The following is a 22,511-nucleotide window of genomic DNA, read 5'->3' on the forward strand; positions in this document are numbered from 1 at the left end:
ATAGGGCTAATAACATAGCTTTAAATTATGTAACAAAAATTGACAGAGTTGTATTGGGAGAGATAGGTGTAGAAAGAAGTAATAACAAGTTAAATTTGAGGTGAGTACCTGTGAAACCCCCAGTGAGAGATCTTAAAGGCAGTTGGACATAACTCGTCTGTATCTCTAGAGAGAGGCCAGATTTAAGTCTAGAAATTTGAAAGTACAGACTGTATTACTCCAAGTTCAATAGATTCTGAGCTTCTTGAGGAGAAAAATTACATATTCAACTCTGTAAGGCCCTTGTGCCTAACACAGTGTCTTATACAAGTGCTCAATAAAGGTTAAATTGAACATAATCTAATAGATATTGACTTTTTTAGAATGTATATGTTTTTAGTTCTAGAGATTAATATTTGCTGAATGAATACTATGGGGACTGTAAGAAGGTTTGAGACATAGTTCCTGCCTTTAGGAATATTGTAATTCAGTTGAAAGATTTTTTTTAAAAACCCAGTTACTTGAGAAATTAAAGAGCAATACTCAATTGTCCATAATCAAGGTTTAATTGCTGTAGTATTTGGGTGAAAAGAGAAATTTCACCAGAGATTTGAGACATTGGAGAAAGCTGTAAATAAGTGAAAGTTTAGTTGGTCCTTGAAAAATGGGCATCTTCGGTTGAAAAAAAAGAGGGAAGAGAACATTTTGGTTTGAAGAATTAGCATAAATAAAGGTTTAGAGGTAGAAATTATTGTATGTATTTGTGTGACATTGATGATGCTAATTTCACTGTAGCATAAGTGGTGAGGAATGGTAAGAGAGAAGGCTGGAGAAATGGTCATAGGAAGTTATGGAGGACCTTAAACTTGTTAGGGGTATTGGGATTGCTTACTAGGTAATATAGAATCATGGGTTCATAAGTTGGTTTGATAATTTTTATAAGCTATTTCTATAAATAATCTGGAAGTAATGTGTGAGAGGGCTTGAAAAAAGAAGGGAATGGGGAAGCAGGAAAATCTGTTAAAATGTATTTAAAGTAATCCAGGTATAAACTCATTACGTCCAGGGCTAAAGTAAAACCAGGGGAATGGAAAAATAGGGTAAATTTGAGAGACACTTCAAAAAAAGAAGTGACAGAATTTGCTTTGATTGGGTATAAGCAAACAAAATTAGAAATGTCAGCGTTAAACCTAGAGTAATGATGGTATCCTGGACAAGCAACTAATGTGAAGAAGAGTCGATAATTCATAAATCCATAGAAATTTAGAGATGGTAAGGACCTTAGAAATTATATCCATAGACCCTTCTTTTCAAAGATGAGGAAACTGACATCAGAGAGTTTATGTAATTAGTTCATGGTTATCCCAGTGGTTAACTTTGAGAAAATGGCTAGAATCCAAGGAGAGATACCCTGAGCAGTTGGGATTGTGCTACTGGTGGGAAATCATCATTGGATGTATTGATCTGGGAAGTCATCTGAAAGGCAATTGGACACATAGAAGTGGATGTACTCTTCAAGGAGAGGTTATGTAGGGATGAGAGAAGAGAAACAACGATAAAGTCACAGGGAATTTCCACTATTAGGAATTCAAACTAGAAGGGAGATGGCTCCCAAAGGAGTTTGGAAAGAATAGATTAGATATGAAACAATCAGACGTGGCCAGATCCAGATCCTGTCGTATGTTGCCCTTATGATTTCAGATTTTTGTTACTTATTTTATTTTGCACAAAACTCAGTATCCTACTGCATTTTTATGTAACCATCGCTACATGTTCTGTCAATACTTTATTTCATGTTGATTTTCCTCTCATGGATGTCCCTTTCTTTATTAATGTTTAATAATATAATAAACAAACATGAACTAATATCTCATGTTTGAAACCTTGACAATAATATACCTATGTACTACTCTTCCATCCCATCTCTCTGACTCACCACACCTAATATAAGCACAATTCTTTGCATTTTCATATAGTTTTATCACTATTTGTATACATATACCTGCTAAATGAAGTTTGTAGTAACTTTTTTCCTTTAAAGGGGCTAAAAGTAATCTTTGGAACTTGCTTTTGCACACAGAATTATGTTGTTAAGATTCATCCATATTGTTGCATGTAGCTGTAGTCCGTTCACTTTTACTGCTCTATAATATTCCGTATATGACTATGCCACGCTTTATTTTCCTGTCAAAGGTCATTTAGCCTATTTCCAGATAGTTCAGTCTATTTTGAATAGTGCTTCTATGAACATTTTCGTACATGTCTCCTGGTGTATATTGCAAGGACTTCTATTGGGTATATATCTACATATATTGATTTAAAACTCTTTCTGGGGACTTCCCTGGCAGTCCTGTGCTGCCACTGCAGCGGGCATGGGTTTGATCCCTGGTCAGGGAACTAAGATCCCACATGCTGCGCCGTGCGGCCAAACAAACAAACAAACACTCTTTCTGTGAAGCATAGCACATTAGAATGGCATTAGGTGAATTCTGGTTGTGGAAATTCAAGTCTAAAATAATCAACATCTTTTCCTAAAGTGAACAGATTCAAATACCACGCTATCTAAAGTGCCCACATCTAGGTAAGGGATATTTACCAAATGTTTTCTTGGGGAGCAAAATTATAAGCTGGAGTTGGTCACTGATTTTTTTCCACTGACCCAATTTAATGTCAATGCTATTTTCAGGATACAAAAGGAAAACTGAGGGCCAGAGGCAAGGAAGAGAGGTAACAGGTTAACTGAAGCTTAGCACTGCTTGGCAGCTGGTCCAGAAAAATTCACCTTCATCTCGTTTGAGGGTCCTCTTACCCTCCCTAGCAGCCCTCCTTGTGTGCGAGTGAACAATATGAACAAAAAGAACCAAGGAAAAGGGCTCTGTCAGATTTGTTCACTCAGAATCAGTTGATTGTCTGCCAAGAAAAGTTTCTCATCTTCAAGAGGTTCTGAGCTTAAAATTCTCATCTCTTTGTGAACACACAAGAAAGAACTCTTCTCTGGTCAGGGATCCTGCATGTGTGTATGTGTGTGAACACAGGCACAGACAGACGTGCAAAGGAAAAGTGAACACTGGACAGACACAGAAGCTATACTGCCATTCTCTTTATTATGGTCTTCTATTTTCTGAGGTGTTACAAATATATTTTCACTTAAATAGAAATTGTTACTATAACCTAAATAGCAATAACCTTGTTGCTGAAACTTCCCACTCATTTTTACTTGCAGTAACCATACCTTGAAAATCCATGTACATTTTTAAGTCAAGCCTCCTAATTTCCTGTTTTAACCAAGCATCTTAGCCTTTGTGCCCAATGACAATTTGCTCCCTTTCACACCCATCTCGAAGGGTGTCATGATGAAAGGGAAAGAATGGTTATCTGGTTATAAATGGCTGCAGAAACAGAGGACCACCCAAAGGGGCCAATGGAATTAGCAGTGTGATGTGAGCCATATTGCCTTACAGTGAGGTCTTCTTTGACAGGACCTTAGGGAAGAATCTTGTGGTCTCTAATTTCTAGTCATTTGCTGTACTCCTTTTCTTCTTGGAAACTAGATTTTTTAAGAAGTTGAATAGTATACAAATGGCATGCATTTAGGTGGAACACAGTGCCAACGCATTACCAATTATTCCAAGCCCACACACAAAACATACATAATGAAAGTATTGTTTCTGAATTGCCGTGTGCATTCTACAAGAAGATATTTAAATCAAGATGGAAACAGCAGAGGTTTCTTCCTTCTTTGGACAGTACTGTAGGGCATAAAAAGGAACTATAGCCCTTTTCCCTACTGTGTCAAACGAGGATGCATTTCCCAATTTTTTTTTTACTACCCCCATCAAAAGGGCTGGATGTAAATTGTATCCAATTAAGGTCTGTGCTTACAGGTACATTCCTGTAAAGTGGATATTATTTGGAAATTCTTTATGTAACCCCTACTCAGCATTTATCTCAATATATTGTTAATATTTAAGGTTTTTAGACTCAGTCCTATGAAATAATATTATCATTGCATGTTTACCCACCTCCAGTTTCCTGTAACAAAATATGAAAATTTGACTGCAAATATGCAGAGTAGAAAAGGTGAATTCCTCTTGTAGAAAGAGCATTAACTGGAGCATTCTGATTCTCGTTGAGAATTAGTACAGCATTTTTTTTTACAGATAAAAGAACCTCTTATCTTATGAAGAGCTGCATTAATGACAGCCTGAAATTCTGTTTCACGTATCCTGTTTCAGAGCCAAGGAGAGAGCAGAAAAGATGTTTGCTGTTGGAAGTCTATACTCCCATTTTCTTTTTCTTCTTGTAAAATAGCTTTCTGAAAGGTAAATAGTACACAAATGCCATGAGTTTAGGTGGAACACAGTGCCAAAGCAATGCAGTAGCTATAACTTTAAAAACAAATCCCAATGTTATGAGTAACTTTGCTGATCATAATAAAAGAAGATGAAATTTAATGTCAATAGCAGTAAGAGTGTAGGAGGTAATTCTATTTCATTTTCTTTTCAGACAAAACAGAAACAGGACGTGGTGGTACAAGCAAATGAAAAAATCCAGATAATAAAGAGTATAGACGTATCTTTGATCTACCTTGAGGCCAAAAGCTTTGAATTTAGAGCTATAAAAGGAAGTTAGGAAGTTTTCATTTTCTAGAATTATATTAAGACCTATAGTTCTTCTTATTTCCTCACATTACCCTTATTGGGTGACAATGATCAACCAAATAAATGGATATATAGGAGGGATGTGAGAATAATCTATTGAGCTGATGTTCTCTATGACAGCGATACTATTGTACATGCCAAGTTCACCAATACCTACTTCCTGTTTTCTTTGCATCTCTTCTTGAACTTTGTCCCCTTTCCTATTTACCTCCAGTGATTGGTTTAAGTCCAACTTGGTGTGCATACAAGCCTGCTATATAGTGGTGCTGCCTACATGCTCAGGGTTGGGGAAAAATTCTTTCCTCATTTATTTATGCATCTATAAAGGAGCCAGGATACTCTTATCACTGTTACTATAGACCACATTTTCTATAACACATCCAGGAAAAGGATCAGGTCAAATGGAATACTTATAAGATATGAAGGAATTTAAAGTAGCAGCAGGCAAGCCTAATTCCATCAGATAAAGCACAAATAACAATCCTATTACTCTTCTGTAAAAGTCCTAGGTAAATAAACATGTTGAGTCCAATAAAATAACCAAGTCCAATATGGGACTGAGAGTCACCAAAGTAAAGCCAGTGCCCTGAGGTGCTCAGAATGAGTTCACGTTTACAAATGGTGTTGCCTGATGTGGTAGAAAGAGCCCCACAAACCTAGATTTGAGTTTCAGATCTGCCATTGATTGGCTGGTGACGTTGGCCAAGTGACCTTCTGATCCTCAGTACTCCCCCACAAAGGGGAAAATGATACTTAGCTTGCTGAGCCATTGGTAAGGGTAGATATATTGTACAAAGTGTCTAGAACAGTGCCTGGTACATATAGGCTCAAAAGTAAGCTGCTTTTGTTGTTACTGTTATTAAGCATCTTGGCACACTGCTTTTCTATCAAATGCCTCTAATATTATAATGAACATAAAGACCTCACTGAACCTGAAATAATAACTAAAATAATGGAATGCCTTAAATTCAGAGAACAGTTCTGATCCAAAGCACTTAAAACTCTCCTCTCTATTTCTCCTCTGATTAGTTTTGTAAAGTGAAAGGAATGAGGACATCCAAGTACAGGTGCAGGGGTAGGATGGGATATCACTGCCTGGCCACTTTCTAGCTGCACCACTTTTTTTTTTTTTTTTTTGCGGTACGCGGGCCTCTCACTGTTGTGGCCTCTCCCGTTGCGGAGCACAGGCTCCAGACGCGCAGGCTCAGCGGCCATGGCTCACGGGCCCAGCTGATCCGCGGCATGTGGGATCTTCCCGAACCGGGGCACGAACCCGTGTCCCCTGCATCAGTAGGCGGACTCTCAACCGCTGCACCACCAGGGAAGCCCTAGCTGCACCACTTTTACCAGCCAAGCCACCAGGGATGTCTCAAAGGATCCCATCCACTACAAAAAATGCAAATGAATTGGAGTCACCTGAAAAAAAATAAAGAATTTGGAAAATGAGCAATTTACACAGAAGCTAAGAATTGAGGCAAAGACGTGGATTCCTCTCAAATATCATTTAAAAAAATTTTGTCCAGAATTAGCCCAGTCATTGCTTCCGTTCTCAGCTTTTCTCAAGCTGTCAAAAGAGAGCCAAACTTAGTTCTTAGTTCCTTCAGGTTTCTTGCTGGGTGCAAAATGATAGGAGGCCCTTCATCTCCTCCCTGGTGTTGCAATCCTTTCTCTTTGCGATAGCTTCATCCACCAACGGCCTCACGCCAACACTTTGCCTACTATTTTCTTCTCTGTCTCTCCTTCCCCTGTGGCCACTTGGCCAGCTTGCCAGCAGTGGATTGGCCCGGAGCAGTGAGCCGTCACGTGATCGACTCCCAGCCGCTGTGAAGCACCCACGTGTGAGTTTTCCATGACGCACCTTCTGCCGTCACACAGGCTCTCAAGTAAATCAATGGTCAAATCTTTTCCAAAAGTGGTTTTGACAAAGAGCAGCTTAAATCGCCCAAGATGTTGACAAATGGGCTGTTATCTAGGAGAGCGAGTAAAGCAACCCATTTGAACGACAAGAACAGATAAGGCCCACCTCTTTGTCTCCTTGCCTTTTTACACTGATATTCCCGGGGAGACAAAGGAAAAGAAGAAAAGGAAACAAAGGCAGATCTCTAGCTGGCTGTCCCAGGGTTGATTAGGATGCTGGTCTGTGTGGCAGGTTTCTAGGTTCTCACCCAACTTCTTGGCCGCTATTCAAAGGATTTAACAGTGCGCTTTGTAAATAGTGGTGTACAAAGCCAGTCTAAAAATAGTACATTTCCAGGGTCTGAATTGGGTGAGTGGAGTGAGTGGCAATAGCTGTATTGTACAAGACAGATTACAAACAAGTTACTCCATGGTGCTTGATATGCAGGGTTATGCACATGCTTCATCTGGCTTCGTTAAATCATGCAAACACATTTACCAACGTGCTTGATCGTTTTGTTTATTTGTGCTCTGGAGAGCTTGTGTGTGTTTATGACCGACGAATGTACATGTTCTATTTTCTGACAATCAAACAAAGCTCTCCCGATGAGGTAAACAGCTGAGTTAAATAGTGGAGCCGACGCTACTGAGAATCGCTGATGTGACACTATGGTGGTTGTTAATGACAGGTTTCCTGCTGCGCTTGCTGCCCTAAAGGATTTTTGCTGAAGGTGGGAATCAACAACGGGGTGTGACGATTAGGGGGACTGCTAGGTCTGGCTGAAATCTCTCTGGAAACCATGTGCGTGAACGCTTGCGCCTCACTAGTGATTTTTCACCGAGGAAGCTACCGCGCTTGTTCTTCCTTGCCCTCACTCCCGTGGATGGGCTGTGTGGACCACGGAGAGTAGAACAGTCCTTGCTGTTGCCGACTGCAGAAGGCAGGTCCCAGGTCCCTTTCACAGAAGAGTCAGGCTCGGGGAGAATCCCAAAGGAACTTTAAATAAAAACTTGATTTTCTGAAATGAGATGCTGGGAATGTGTTTTGCAGTCATCTGAAAGCAAAAGACCCCGCGCCTATTTTCAGCTGTAAGTGGTGGTTGTTCCTATATATGTTGAGGAGAGAAATGTTCTCTTACCAAAATACAACGTAATTATTGCCTCCATAAATAATTGTCTTCCAGGCAGTTTGGAGATGCTTTTATTTACTACAATGTGGTAACTCTTAGGTGAAGTCCTTGATTGTTCTGGCAGGTCGATTTCCTCGTAGAAGACAGAAACTTAGAACAGGGGCAGCTCTTGAAGGAACTGGACCAGAGAAATACATTAAAGAGGATTAAAACAAAAGCAAAAATAAAAACCCAGGCTGTCACCTTAGCAAACATTTCTCCTACCCAAATTTCATACCTTTAACTTGATACAGTCTTGGGTAGATTGGGTCTGATGGTCTGGGAGTGTACATTTTGACACTCCGCTCTCCCCTACTTATGTATGACTTGGGAAAGGTACAGAAATGCTTTGGCCCTCCAGTTTCCTCGTCCATAAAATGGTGAGAATAATACCCATCTGACCGTGAGGACTGAATTAGGTAATGTAAGCAAAGCACTTGGCCCATGATAGTAAATGGGAGGCAATTAGACAGCATTCCTGGACATGACCTTCACCTGCCTAATAACATCCTAGTCTCCCTCAAAATGCGTATCATCTCATAGGCTGAAGACAATGCAAATGTCTAATTCCTTTTGAGAATTACCACCATCGTCATTGTTATTATCCTCTTTGTTGAATGAACAGTCCAGACAGCATTAAATCAGAATTTCCTGGCATTTCCCTCTTTATCAATAGCTACGTGATATTGGGTGTTAATATTTCTTTAGAGCTGCCATGGAAGGTGACATAAACCATGATTTGCGCCATTCTGGAATTTCCTCAACCTGGCTTTTTATTTCTTATGCAAAGGAATTATGCTTTTTTTCCAATAAGGCAGATGTTTGTTTACATCCCTAAAGAGTCAGAAAAACAACATAGATTTCATCTCTTGTTTGAGACTGAATTTTCCAAACAATTGAAAGACTATAACTGAGTAGACTTTTGGGGGGCACACCCTCAGGCATGAGCAAAGTAAGCTCTGGAAGAACCTGTTGAGTTATGGAAACATGAAGAGCCAAATAACATCCTAAAAGTCGTGGTCACAGCAAAAATATTTACCCACAATGTTTGTGAAGTTAAGAAGGACATGTAAGGTAGCTCTATAAATGGAAAAATCAAACTGTGTAATGCAGATGTTACCTCTGCTAGTAACTACTTTCCATATTGGCTTTCGGTACCCATGCTACAGTGTTCTAAACTTATTCTACAAAGAAGGATCATTTTATGTATAGTGATCATTATCCAAAGTTAACTAAGCTCCTTATAAACAAAGTCTCAGAAAACATATGAAAATATTGGAATTGACCTTTTTTATAAAATTTTCACCTCACTATACTTCAAAATCATACTGAAAAGACAAAAGATTTTGAAAATTGTCCAAATTTCATTTTCACTGGCCAAATTGAATTAATTCCTCTGTTTTCTCTTCAGAGGGGCACAATTGTGCCTCTAAGGGGCTTCTCTTCTCAAAGGGATAAAAATGCACAAACACAGCAACTAAAAGAATGACATTCAATTCATCTGAGATTTGTTTTGCTTTTCTGTTTTATTGTAAGCCTATCTACTAATGTGCTGACCGTGTTCTAGGCATTGAGAGGGATTAAAAGCTGTCACTGTGCTCATGGATCTTGTTGAGGGAGAAATGACTCTCATCTAAAAACTACTCAAGGCAGTGTCCATAAGTCCCCAGTTAAATTGAATCAGCCACTAATATAATGGCAGAGCTCAACAAGGCTGTGTATGGTTAACAGCAGGTAGGCTGGTGTGGCAGAGAAGTGGAATTTAGTGAAGGTAGATGAGGGTGGCTATTATGGGCTGAATTATGTGCCCCCCAATTCATATGTTGAAGTTCTAACCCTCATACCTCAGAATGTGACTGTATTTGTATATAGGGTCTTTAAAGAAGTGACTAAGTTTAAGTGAGGTCATTAGGATGGGCCATAATCCAACATGACTGGTATCCTTCTAAGAGGAGATGAGGACACAGACACACACAGAGGAGCGATCACGTGAAGACACAGGGAGAAGATGTTATCTGCAAGCCCTGAGGAGAGGTCTCCAAAGAAACCAACTCTGCTGACAACTTGATCTTGGACTTCTAGCAACCAGAATTGCAAGGAAATAAGTTTCTACTGTGTGAGCCACCCAGTCTGTGGTACTCTGTTATGGGAGCCCGTGTAGCCTAATATAGTGGTCTTGAAGGATGAATGAGATTTATTTAGGTCGAGAAAAGAGGGAAAGTGGGTGCTACACTTCTGTCTCTCCTGTTATTCAATATTTGCATTTTATTTTCCTTGTTCGTGTCCTTGTCCTACTATTAGGTGTAGAAGTTAGAAGATAGTGGGGAGAAGGGAGATGGGAAAGGAATTCGGGAAGGGAGAAGTGAAAGCAGAGAAAAGAGACTCTTTGATACCAGACTTGTGTTTTACTAGAGACCATCAGGTATAGAAAAGCAACAAAAAGCAGCAACTATAAAAGCAGTGAGCAGTTTTAAAACCAAGGGATGGCATTAAGAATAAGGAACTGTAGAGTGTTTAACAAGGTTATCAAAAGTCTGAAATTTATCTGCACTCAATAAGGAGATCTTTATTGCTCACTTGTGGCATCTTGATAAGTTCAACCTCTATCTTCTAACGATAAATTCCAATATTATCATTATAGTTATGACTTATTTGATATTTATAACACCCCAGGGTTGCCTTCTTGCCACATTATTTTTGGGCTGTTGAGATATATTTTTTTTTACAATGGATATAAATGATGTAAATGTAATATGGAAGCATTTATATCAATAGTAAAGACATGGCTGGGCTACTTAGTCAAATAGGACTTGTCACTCAAGCAATTCTCATTACCCATTAAATATTTCCCAGTGATTGAAGGGTTTTTAGTTGGTTGAGAAACATAATAGAGACAAATGCCAGTCTGTGAAGATAAAATGCTGCCTCAAATCTAAGCTGTTAACGTAGGAAGACCCTGAAACTTATCTAATATATTCTGCCACCTGGACATAATTTGTTTTCAGTGGTGATGTCAAGAAATTTGTGTTTAAATGGCCATGTGCACGTCGTTGTTTCTTAAGGAAAAAGCTTATGTTTGGCCTAAGCTCCTGTGAGTAGTTTAGTCTCAGTAGTAAATTTAGAGAAATGTTTCTTTCTTTACAATTTTACAAGTTGTGTTGGGAGATGGGCAGGAAATAGAATTACTGAGGAAGGGTTTTATACTCTGATCTAAACCATGAGGCAAATATTTGGTATGGTGAACATTTCTCCCTTCAGAACTCTCTTTTTTCTCTCCTAAGGACCAAAAGGCCTGGGTGCTTTCAGAGGTCCCTTTCTGGCCAAGGCCTGTGGGCTTCCCATAAGAAGTTCTTGCCGTTGGTGGCTTATAGCCTCTGGGGGTCATGCGAGGCCCTGCCTCGACCTGCTGGCTCTGCCTTGCATGCTCACTGTTGTTCACCCTTTGGTCCAGGTTCATGCTGTCCACTCATGGAGAGCTTTGGTCTGGATGCTTTGACCTTCTTCAGGTTCTGGGCTGAAGCGCCACTTTAATCAGCTTCCTATAATCAGGGACAGTATTCTTTACTCTCGTGCCCAGCTGCAGTTCCAGAAATTCCTGGCTGAGCCACTGCTTTCCCAGGAGAAAGAGGTGATCATATGAAACATTTGAGTGCTTTTCTTTGTGTCTCTGTCAATAGTAAAATGCTCAGTAAACATTTGCTGCATGAAAGAAGAAAAGAAAAAGAAGATAAGAAGGAAGGAAGGGGAAGGAAGGTAGAAAGGAAGAAAGATGGAAGGAATAAATGTTGCCTTTTTGCACAATTGCTGCACTTGGGAATGTGGTCTGCAGCAGTAAGAAAAAGCCAGCTAAGCTTCTGGAGCAATTCTGTTCTTAATATTCTCTTTGCCCACTAGCCTCAACCATTACCTCCTAATCCACCCACTTCTGTAGGGAGGACTTTTCTCCATAGAAGTATTGTTCCTGTCATCATATCACCAGATACAAGGGATTTTCCAAGGGTAGAAAGAAACATTTCAGAGAACACAGCAAGAAGTCAAATTTAGGAAGAGAAGGAAGGTCTAAAATGTACACAGCCTGCCTTACTTATCTTAGTGGTATTATTGTTGCCAGATCCTGTGTTAATCCTAATGATTTCATTTCAGTTATCAAAGGGCCCTACATGCCACAGAATATCTGAGTGATTTTCCCCAACTCTTCTCTTAGATTCATCATATCTGATATGAGAGGAAGGAAAAAGAAAAATAATACCCCCATTATGTGGCAGATACTGAGCTAGGTACCTGTGGAAAACACATTTTGAAATGTCTACACAGTCCACAAGGATCCCCTCAGTACAGTGCTCACCACAGGGTCAGCCCCTTCAGCCCTGTTTATGCTGAGTCTACACTCCATGGTCCCAGCCACCGTCCACTCATGCCACAGGGAACTCTTGTCATAAGGTTAAGGATCAGATTCCCTTGTGAGACTTTAGAATTGGAATTATGGATTCCCACTACCTCTGTGTTGGTGTCTTGGAAAGGGATACATAAACTCAAAAGCTATGGGTCTGTCAGTTCTGTTGGCCTAGTGGAGAGAAAGCCAGTCCTCACAAAAGGAGAAAAAAGATCAAATATATGAAGAGAAGCTACAGTGGTTCCTGATGATTTTTTATGTCTCGGCTACAGCCTCATTATAAGGCTTAGCTGAATTCTTGACTTTAAGAACAAGGGGATATCACTAAAACCTTATAATTAATTTTCTCTCTGTCTCAATCTCTCTCACTTTTTTCCTTAAACCAGCTCAGGTTGGTTTCTGTTACCTGGAATGAAAGGAATCCTAACTAATAAAGCAATGCACATGCTTTACCTTATTTAACATGATTTTCACAATAAATCTGTGAGGTATTTTCTTTCTCTACTTTACTGATGAGGGAACAGGAATTAATAACTAAGTTGCCTAGGCTTTATGCCTCATAAATTTCAGGGATGACATTCGAACCCAAAGTCTGTGGACTCCAAAACCTGAACTTTTTCCACTGGGCCCTTATTCCTTTGGAGGTGCTCTGGCGGCTGGGAAGATCTTCCGCCATGACCTCAGAAAGACACTAAAGTTTTGTAAACCTTGAGGTAACAAAGATTCCAAGGATCACAATTGCCCCCTGTCTCCTGAGTCCCTGGCAGGACACCAGTTTCTGCCTGTTCTGCCTGCCCCTCCGCCCCTCCGCACAGACTGTGTATTCTTCTAGGGCTGGAGGAGAAGCTCCTAGGCTCCACAGGGAGCAGGATACACCACTCCTGACCCCACAAAAGAAAAAAAAATCAAGTCTAGAAGGTTGTCTGTCCTTTGGATATGTCTTCTGACCTCTAATAGTCAGCAGGGTGCTACAGCACCAGGCGTGTGCCCTGCAAGGTGTCTCTCCCCTTGTATAAAGCTCAGAACACTCCTTCCACTGGAAAATGTGACCAGGATGGGTCAGTCTATTCTTTCCCAGAAACGCAGGGTCCTTTTTCCTTCCACTGAAAGCTGTTTTCTGATTCATTTGGTGATTAATTGTTTGGAATTCATCATTCAGATCCTGTTGGGGAGGTGAGGATGCTGCCCATCTGGGCCCTGTGGCCTGTGTCTGGCCAGGGAAGTGCTCTGGGGCTCCTGTCTTGACCAGGGCCTTTGATACCTTGCTATTGGCTTAAGAACCTGTTAAAGACATGGACATAGTTCCCCGGTCTTCCTAATGACTTGAGTGATCATTAAATGACTATTTTGTGCACAGAGTAGAAATAGAAATTATGATTCTCCTTCCATGGACGATGAGCCCATGTATCAGGGCCAAGTTCTTGGTGTTGGAATTCTCTCCTTTCTGATCAAGTGTGGCTCCATGGAGTTGGTAATTGATTTTTTTTTTTTTCCTCTGTGATGATTCACATGGCCATTTGATGATTGCTGTAACCACAGTAGCCTGGCTGAGGTTTACAAAAGGGGAATAATAATTAAAATTTGGAGATCACTCTCCACTCCCATCTTCATTTTCAGTTCCCTCTATCTGACAAAAGTTTGTTGGCAAAGTGGTGGCCAGTTCAAGAATTTGGATTAGTTGTTAATGTTCCACTGATAGTTTTCTTAAGTACTTACGTGTAGGGCGCGGTCAGCTAACTGCTACGCGGCAGGAAGCTGAAATAAGCTGAGTCATCCTTCCTGTGGCCACTGCGCTTGCGCTAAGTATACTGATGAGGTTTTAAAGTAGCGACCTATCCGATGCTGGCTCACAAGTCGCACCATCGGCAAAAGCCAATCACAGAGCGACACATGTTCTTAATCCCTATATGAGCAGACTGCTGTAGGATTGCGGGGTCTTCCTTCCATCTTTCTTCAACCAAGCTGTGCTCCAATAAAGTGTGATACGAGAAGAATCTTGCGTGTGGCGGCTCGTTATTCTGCTGGTCGGAAACGGCCCGCCGCACTTACGGGGGAAGGTAAAGCAGACTAAGATTAACGTTAGGTTAATCTCACTTTAGTACCTGGCAGAGAGTAGTCTCTGAATAAATGTTAGAAGGATGAATTACATAATAGATTATAAAACATTGAATAAAAAAAGAATCTATGGTACATCATGATGCTCAATGAGAGACAGAGATAGGGGAAGTGATAGAGAGAAGGAGAAAGAGGCAGAGAAAATTCTTATCTATAGAAGAATAGCTGTTAATAAAAAAGAAGGGATTGGATTAGAAAAAAAGCACTATTTTGCAATCCCAGTGTAATATTTGGTCCAGGCAAGGATCATCAACAAATGCTAAAGCCACTGGGTGAAGGGTTGTTAGGAAAGAAGTTATTCACGAATCTCAAAATATCAACTACCAGATCACTTATTAATTACCAGAGGGAAAGCATATCTTTGTAACAGACATATAGCTGCGGCGAGCCGTTTCCGACCAGCAGAATGACGAGCCGCCACACGCAAGATTCTTCTCGTATCACACTTTATTGGAGCACAGCTTGGTTGAAGAAAGATGGAAAGAAGACCCCGCAATCCTATAGCAGTCTGCTTATATAGGGATTAAGAACATGTGTCGCTCTGTGATTGGCTTTCGCCGATGGTGCGACTTGTGAGCCAGCATCGGATAGGTCGCTACTTTAAAACCTCATCAGTATACTTAGCGCAAGCGCAGTGGCCACAGGAAGGATGACTCAGCTTATTTCAGCTTCCTGCCGCGTAGCAGTTAGCTGACCGCGCCCTACATCTCCCCCTTTTTTATTTATTAGAACACCAAGCAGAACATAGCCCGTACGAGGGCAGTTTTCTGTTGGCATGTCTGAGGCACCCTCCTGCGTGCAATGCCAACAAGGGCCGCAGGGTGCAAGGGCTGCCTCAGAATAATGGCTGATTCCCTATAGAGGTGCGATGGCGACAAGGCCTCTCTGTGCAAGGGCAATCAGGACAATGGATGACTCCCTATAGAGGTGCAATGGCAACAAGGCCTCTCTGTGCAAGGGCAATCATTTCGAATTATTCAGGGCGGAGAGCCAGGCTGCGGGAGAATCTCCTTCATTAATAGCCAGAAGTGCCTGAGTGAGCAGGACCCTATCTCGATGTGCCCTGATGCGCACACGACAGACCAACCAGACACACAGCATAATCCCAAATACACAGCAGACTCCAAAGATTCCTACCCCCACCCACTCCCCAAAGAAGGAAAAGGCAGAAGAGAGCCAAGAGGCAAAATCTCCAAAGGCAACGGGCTCCAGCCCGGCAGCACTCAGTTGCACAATCTGAATAATCCTTTGTGGAATTCCAATTAATACAAAGACTTCGATTAAGAATCATCAGGAACATCCAGCTCAGCATCTTCTCTGAAGTTTTCTTCAACAATTCTCGTCAGTCTTGATGGCACCCAGATCGGATCTTGATCCGACGGTTCACTCCGTGTGTCGAGTTCTGAATCGGTCCTCCATGCAGGGCGCGAAGTTCCCGGGTTTCGGCACCACTTGCGGCGAGCCGTTTCCGACCAGCAGAATGACGAGCCGCCACACGCAAGATTCTTCTCGTATCACACTTTATTGGAGCACAGCTTGGTTGAAGAAAGATGGAAGGAAGACCCCGCAATCCTATAGCAGTCTGCTTATATAGGGATTAAGAACATGTGTCGCTCTGTGATTGGCTTTCGCCGATGGTGCGACTTGTGAGCCAGCATCGGATAGGTCGCTACTTTAAAACCTCATCAGTATACTTAGCGCAAGCGCAGTGGCCACAGGAAGGATGACTCAGCTTATTTCAGCTTCCTGCCGCGTAGCAGTTAGCTGACCGCGCCCTACATATAGCAAATAACATTTTAACCATGCTGTTACTCAAAACATCACCAATAATGGGACAAAGTGACATTATGTCTCTCCTGATATGATGCAGTCTGAAATATGCAACCATATCGCCTGTTAATTTTTTTTCAAAAATATTTCAACTGAAGCTAATTATGAGGAAATTATCACACAAATTTAAAATGTTAGACTTTCTACAAAATAAGTGACCTGGACTATTCCAGAAAGGTTGATCTCATGAGAAATGAACAAATTAAGGAGCTAGTTCTAGATTAAAGAAGCCAAGGAGACATAACCAAATCTAATGTGTGAACCCTGAATGGATCCTAGAGTTTAAAAAACATTGTAAAGAACATTGTGGGGTCGATTAGGGAAATTTAAATACAGAGTATACTTTCATGATATTAATCAATGTTAAACTCCTTATGTGTAATAATGGTTCTGAGGTTGTGTAGAAGAATGCTCTTGTCTTATAAGATACATTTTTTTCTTTTTTTTATAACTTTTTATTTATTTATTTTTGGTTGCATTGGGTCTCCGTTGCTGTGTGCGGGCTTTCTCTAGTTGCAGTGAGCAATGGCTTCTCTTGTTGTGGAGCATGGGCTCTAGGCACATGGGCTTCAGTAGTTGCAGCACATGGGCTCAGTAGTTGTGGCTCGTGGACTCTAGAGCACAGGCTCAGTAGTTGTGGCCCATGGGCTTAGTTGCTCCGCTGCATGTAGGATCTTCCCGGACCAGAGATTGAACCTGTGTCCTCTGCATTGGCAGGCGAATTCTTAACCACTGCACCACCAGGGAAGTCAAAGATACATCTTAAAGTATTTAGAGATAAAGTGTCATGATGTCTGCAATTTATTTTCAAATGGTTCAGCAGTAAAATTATACATATGGTATGTATAGTGTGTGTGTGAGAGAGAGAAAGAGACAGAGACAGAGAAAGTAATTGGAGCAAAATGTTAACAGTTGTTGAATCTAAGTGAAGAATATATATTGATTGTACTATTCTTTCAACTTTTCTGTGGGTTTGAAAATTTTCAAATAAATTACAGGGGAAAAAGGAATAAAGAACAGACTGACTTTCACCTTATGAAGGAGTTAGAAAACCCAGGTAGTTCTCTTCCTGAAATAGGTGAGAGAAATTGGAAAGTTAGGCAGAATAAATAGGAAATAGAATCATAGAATGTTATCAGTTGAAGGATCTTTGAAGTCTAATGTTCAGACTGATTCCGAGAAATAATCTGCAAGAAAAAAATTTTCTGGCTAAATCAATTGGGGAAATAAGGCATTACTCTATCTCTCTCTTTGGAGAATCACAATGAATAGTATTAGGACGCTAAAGTTCTGAGTAAGGAAATGTGTTTAATATTGTTTAATGTCACAATTCCAAAACTTATCTGACCACAGAGCCTCTTTTTTAAAACATGACCCCCACTAATTTCCTCAGAAACGATGTTCCCCAGAACAGACCTAGAGAAATCCTGATCCAAATCAACACCCTAATTTAACAAGGAAAGAAACAGAGACTCAGAATAGTTGATTTTCTGAAGGTCACAGTGGAAGAGCTGGACCAAGAACTCAGGTTAGGAGAAAGGTGATACAAAGACACAAATGCTTGATGGCATTCACAGAGAAGGGGAAAATGTTTCTTATAAAAATCATGCTGATTGAAATAGTTAACGTCATTTCAACCAATGAAAACCCCATATTTTACCCCATTTATAGAAGTTCTACCTATAGGATCTGTTCTGCAAACATGACACCTTTGTTTATAACCGTGGAGACACACGTTGTTTGCTCCTAATATCTTACCAGACGTGAGAAAACGAATGATACAAATCTATGTTTCATTCTAGTATATGGACTAAATATTACAGGGAATTGTGATAGAATCGCCCTGTCTTAAGTTACACTGTTTAACAGTAGTGATGGGCTAAGGGGGGAAAAACTCCATGTTTTATCGCTTTACAAGCCAACCACATTAAGAACATACATCTGCTTTAAGACTACACCATTTCTTTTCTAGTGCCCAAGCAGATTTGCTCTGGGCTCAAGGAGTTATCAAACCCGGCTCTGTCTCTGATAGCTGCAGTTTGCATTCGGAGTGTGAACACAGCCCTGGTGCAGGACTGCAGTCTCAGTCAACAGATGTCAACTCCTCTTGGAAAGGTGCTGCTGTCTCACAACCAGCAAAGAGAACTGAAGGAGTTCCCTTCCCTTTATGGCTTTTATCTCTCTAGTTAATAGGAGATGATGCTTAGAGCAGGCAATTCTTGAGCAATAAAATCCAGACAGCAAATAAAGCAAGGGGAGAGGGAAGAAAATTACAGTGTAAGAAGTTTTTCTTTGTTTACTATGTTTAATTGGGATTCCACACGTGAATGAAGAAGAGAAGAGGTTCTCTCCCAGGGTGACTGGGAAGGAGAAGAAGGTGGGTTTCCTCTGCCTGTGTGCTTTTTAATGTGCAAATTAGTCAGAGCTTTTCTCAGCCTGGGAGAGTTTGTAGCTCTGAGTACAGGGCCAGTGTCTCAGTGGGTGCTCAGTAAATATTAACTGAAGAGGAGGATGGCTTTGAGGAGTGGGCTTAATTGTATTCTCGCAGGCACAGCCCTCTAGATGCACACAAATGACCCCTTCAGTTAATGAGAAAGGTCTCTGTTCTCTCAGTCGTCTTCCACCTCATCTGCAGACTCCCTCCCAACCCACCCTGCCATCTGTACTCAGAGACTGACGAGAACAAAAAGGGAAGCGTGGAAACAACAGCTGCTGCAGCCTCACTGCGTGTGTGGTCTCCTCCACAAGACTCACCACTGTACCCTCCTTGAGCTGGCAGCAAGTGGAAGGGGCTGAAGGAATCAGCTGGAGAACTAGGTGGGGACTGCAAAAGGGAGCATGGTACGGGGCATTGCATTACCATTCCCAGCAACTCACACTCCTTCTAACAGGATCACACAACTTGCAGTGCCTCCTATGGGGGAGTAGACAGTTTCCGCACCTTTGATGTCAGGCTTGGGCATGTGAGTACTTTGGCTAATGGTATGTGGGTAACCTTGACTATGCCTCATCCAAGTGAAAGCTCTAAAAGCCTGCTATGAGCTGAATGTTTGTTCTTCTCCCCCCAAATTCATATGTTGAAGCCCTAACCCCCAACACAATGGGTTTAGGAAGTGATTAGGCCATGAGGGTGGAGGCTTCATGAATGGGATTAGTGCCCTTAGAAGAAGAGATGTGAGAGAGATGATCTCTTTCTCTCAGCCATGTGAGGATAAAATGAGAAGACAGGTGTCTATAAGCCAGGAAGCAGACCCTCACCAGACTCTGAATCTGCTGTTGCCTTCATCTTGAACTTCCCAACTTCCAGAACTGGGAGAAATATATGTTTGTGGTTTAAGCCATTCACTCTATGGTATTTTTGTAATAGCAGCCTTAATTGACATAGATAGACTCATTGTATATTTCCATCAGCTCTCTTGCTATTTTCTCTTTGTCATAGAGTGGCATGTCCAAAAATGGACTACTCTTTCAGCCTGGATCTAGAATGAAGAAAACACAAAGAGAGCTTTGATGCACATGTCTTCTTCATTACAGATCCCAGAAAAAGCCTTTGCAGTTTTAACTAAAATTTGGGGTGTGGGTGGGTTGTTTGTATAGCAGCAGAGCTGACTGATTCATGCTATTTGAGTGGAGTAGAAAGACAAAGTTAGTGACTTGAATATTCCATCAGTACTGGTCTTTACATGTCAGGCTGCCAATCTGTGATGTAATAAAAGCTCCTTCAGCCCTTGTACCTGCTGTATTGACACTGCCACCACAGCCTCCTTGAACTAAATAAAGTTGTATGATACTGCATTTTGTATTAGAGTGTGCTTCTCCAAGGTTAGAGAAACCTTAGCTTTCTCCAGAGACCTGCGTGAAAGGCATTGTATCTTTCACTTTTCTGAACCGCAATCCAGATTAGCCTCAGTACCCTCCTCCAACACTAGGGGTACCAACAACCTTCCAGGAGAAGCAAAGGGGCCTATGGTAGAGTAGCGTGATGACATGGATAACTTTGACTCATTTGTGCTTTGCCTTAGTATATATGTTCTTTCCCCCAGGCATTTGCCTAGTGTAAATTATAACTAAATACTGACTTAGGCTGAGGTCCTAAACAGAGAACAGCTACCTAAAAATAAAAGGTTTATGAATTTGAATTCAATTATAGCTTTGTGTTAATTTTATTAGGGATCATTTTTTGTTGGTTTACGTTAGCACTATGCCTTTATAAAGATGGTTGGATGAAAATATTGAATCATACAGCCTCTTTCAGGAACTCTGACTATAAAATTTTCATGTTCTTGCTAAATTTAATCAGATTACATATTACCAATAGGTTTTGATAGCTATCATAAAATAAGGAGTTCAAACCAACAGATGACTGTAACTGACAACAGGAAGGTAACTGTGAGCTTTAAAAATATGCTAATGGTTATCCCTGTATAGAAATATTAGTCTAAGTTCTTTCTGTGACATATGTGTATGTGTTTATAATCTATTTTTGTAATAGGGTAAAAAAAAAAAATCAGCTCCAAAAATATCACTCTCCCTTTTGACATTTATCAGTGATAACAATGTCAGGGAACATTAGTATAGTGAAGAAGTACAGAGATAATGCCTAAAGCATATCTCTGGGGTTTACTTTAAAAGCATTTGATACATATCCTGAACACTGGCCTAATTTTAATGATGTTTTAGATCAAATTCCTGCATACTGGATGGTGACTATGTTGAGGTCTTGAATCTGGTCCTGTTCATCTTTGCAGACTCAGGAACTAGCATAAAGCCACTAAATAAGAGGGCCTTAAAACGTAATTTGGATAGACAGACGGATGGATAGGTGGGTGGGTGGATGGAAGAATGAGTAGAAGAATAGATAGATGGGTCGCCTTTCCCCCCGCCCAACAAAAAGTAATAGTTTCTATGTTGATATTAATTTAATCAATTTCAGAAAGAAGGCCATGTATTCTTTTAATATAAGTAAGGTAAATCCAAATTAATGTAAATTAAATTGTGATAACCGTTATCATAGTAATAAATGCTTACCTGAAGGCATCTTTTGCTTTTAAGTGCTCCTCTTTGTTACTCCTGGAGGCTCAATGGTGATGGGTAATTTTCTTCATGCCCTCAGAGGTTCTCCTTGAGAACCCTTCCACAGTGACCCCACAACAAGAAAGGACTTCATCATGTAAGGGCGTGTGTTTTGGAGCTCTTCAGTTACTCTAATGTAGCCACAGCGTGTAGACAGAAGTTTCTATCTTATTCCTGCGATCCCTTTTATAAGGAAGAACAAGGAACTTCAGACTGGAATATGATTTTCCTGGTGAGATTTGATGAGATCTAATTGTCTTAATGAGAGGTTGGTTTTCATAGCCCCTAGACCCTTTAGGTTTTATTCATAACTATTTGTCTCATCCTTGTTAAAAACTTCTAACTTCTTGCTCTGTGCATCCATTCTCCTCCCGAGTTCTTTGATCATCTTTACAATCATTACTCTGAACTCTTTCTCAGGTAGATTAGCCATCTCCACTTCACTTAGTTCTTCTTCTGGGGTTTTACCTTTTTCCTTCCTCTGGAACATATTCCCCTGCTGCCTCATTTTGTCTAGGTTGCTATTTGTATTTTTATGTATGTGGTGGCTTAGTTATGTTTCTTGACCTTGGAGAAAGGGCCTTCTTTAGGACATGTCCTATGTGTCCCAGCAGTGCACTGCCTTCTCATCACCCAAGCTATATGCTCTAGCTGTTCCCCCTAAGAGGGCTGCGTGTGTCCTGCTGTTGTGGCAGGCTGACTATGTGGGCAGTCCAGTAGGCTTGGTTGGCCCCTAGTCTGGTTGGCTGCCAGGCCCTGCCTTGTGCAGATGCTGCTGGCTGCTGGTTAGTGGGGCCTGGTCATGAGGCAGCTGGTTGCAGAACCCTAGGGGGCCATGGGGCTAGTGCTGGCTCACTAATGGGCAGAGTTAGAGTCCTGAAGACTCTGGGGCTGTTGCCCACCCACTGGCAGGTGAAGCCAGATACTGGCGTTAGTGCCAGACTATTGGCAGGCAGATCTGGTTCAGGGAGTCTGGCTGCAGGCCCAGGGATCCCAGAGCTCGTTTCAGATCACTGTTTGTGCAGGGATGGAGGGCTCTTTACACAGCTGGGTATGGGGTCCAAGGTGTCCTGAAGGTTGCATTGGCCTGCTAGTGGGCAAGGCCGGGGCCCAGCTGGTCCCAGGGTAGGGTCTGGTCTGCTGTTGGCCGACTTGGAGTGCAGGCTGTGGAATCATAGTTTTCTTGTGTTTGGTGCCTGCTCCCTGGTGGGTGAGGCTGGTCTAGAGGCTTGTGCAGGCTTCCTGGTGGGAAGAGCTGGTGCCTACCCATTGGTGGGTGGAGCTGGGTCTTGGCCCTCTGATGGGCAGGGCCATGTCTAGGAGCATCTTTAGAGATGGCTGTGGGCTCAAGAAGTCTTTAGGAAGCCTGTCTGCTGATGGGTAGGGCTGTGTCCC

At 41.4% G+C, this 22,511-nt stretch overlaps 1 protein-coding gene across 1 annotated transcript in view; it reads left to right on the forward strand.

Moving 5' to 3' along the window:
• The first annotated feature begins 6,459 nt into the window (after positions 1-6,459).
• Positions 6,460-22,511, forward strand: part of JADE1 (jade family PHD finger 1) — a 193,632-nt gene continuing 177,580 nt past the window's right edge. Inside the window, exon 1 of the mRNA XM_060012982.1 lies at positions 6,460-6,478. The gene's annotated coding sequence lies outside the window, so the exon portion shown is untranslated. The remainder of the gene's footprint in view (positions 6,479-22,511) is intronic.

Source organism: Delphinus delphis, chromosome 5, assembly GCF_949987515.2.
Source record: "Delphinus delphis chromosome 5, mDelDel1.2, whole genome shotgun sequence".
Lineage (NCBI taxonomy): Eukaryota > Metazoa > Chordata > Mammalia > Artiodactyla > Delphinidae > Delphinus > Delphinus delphis.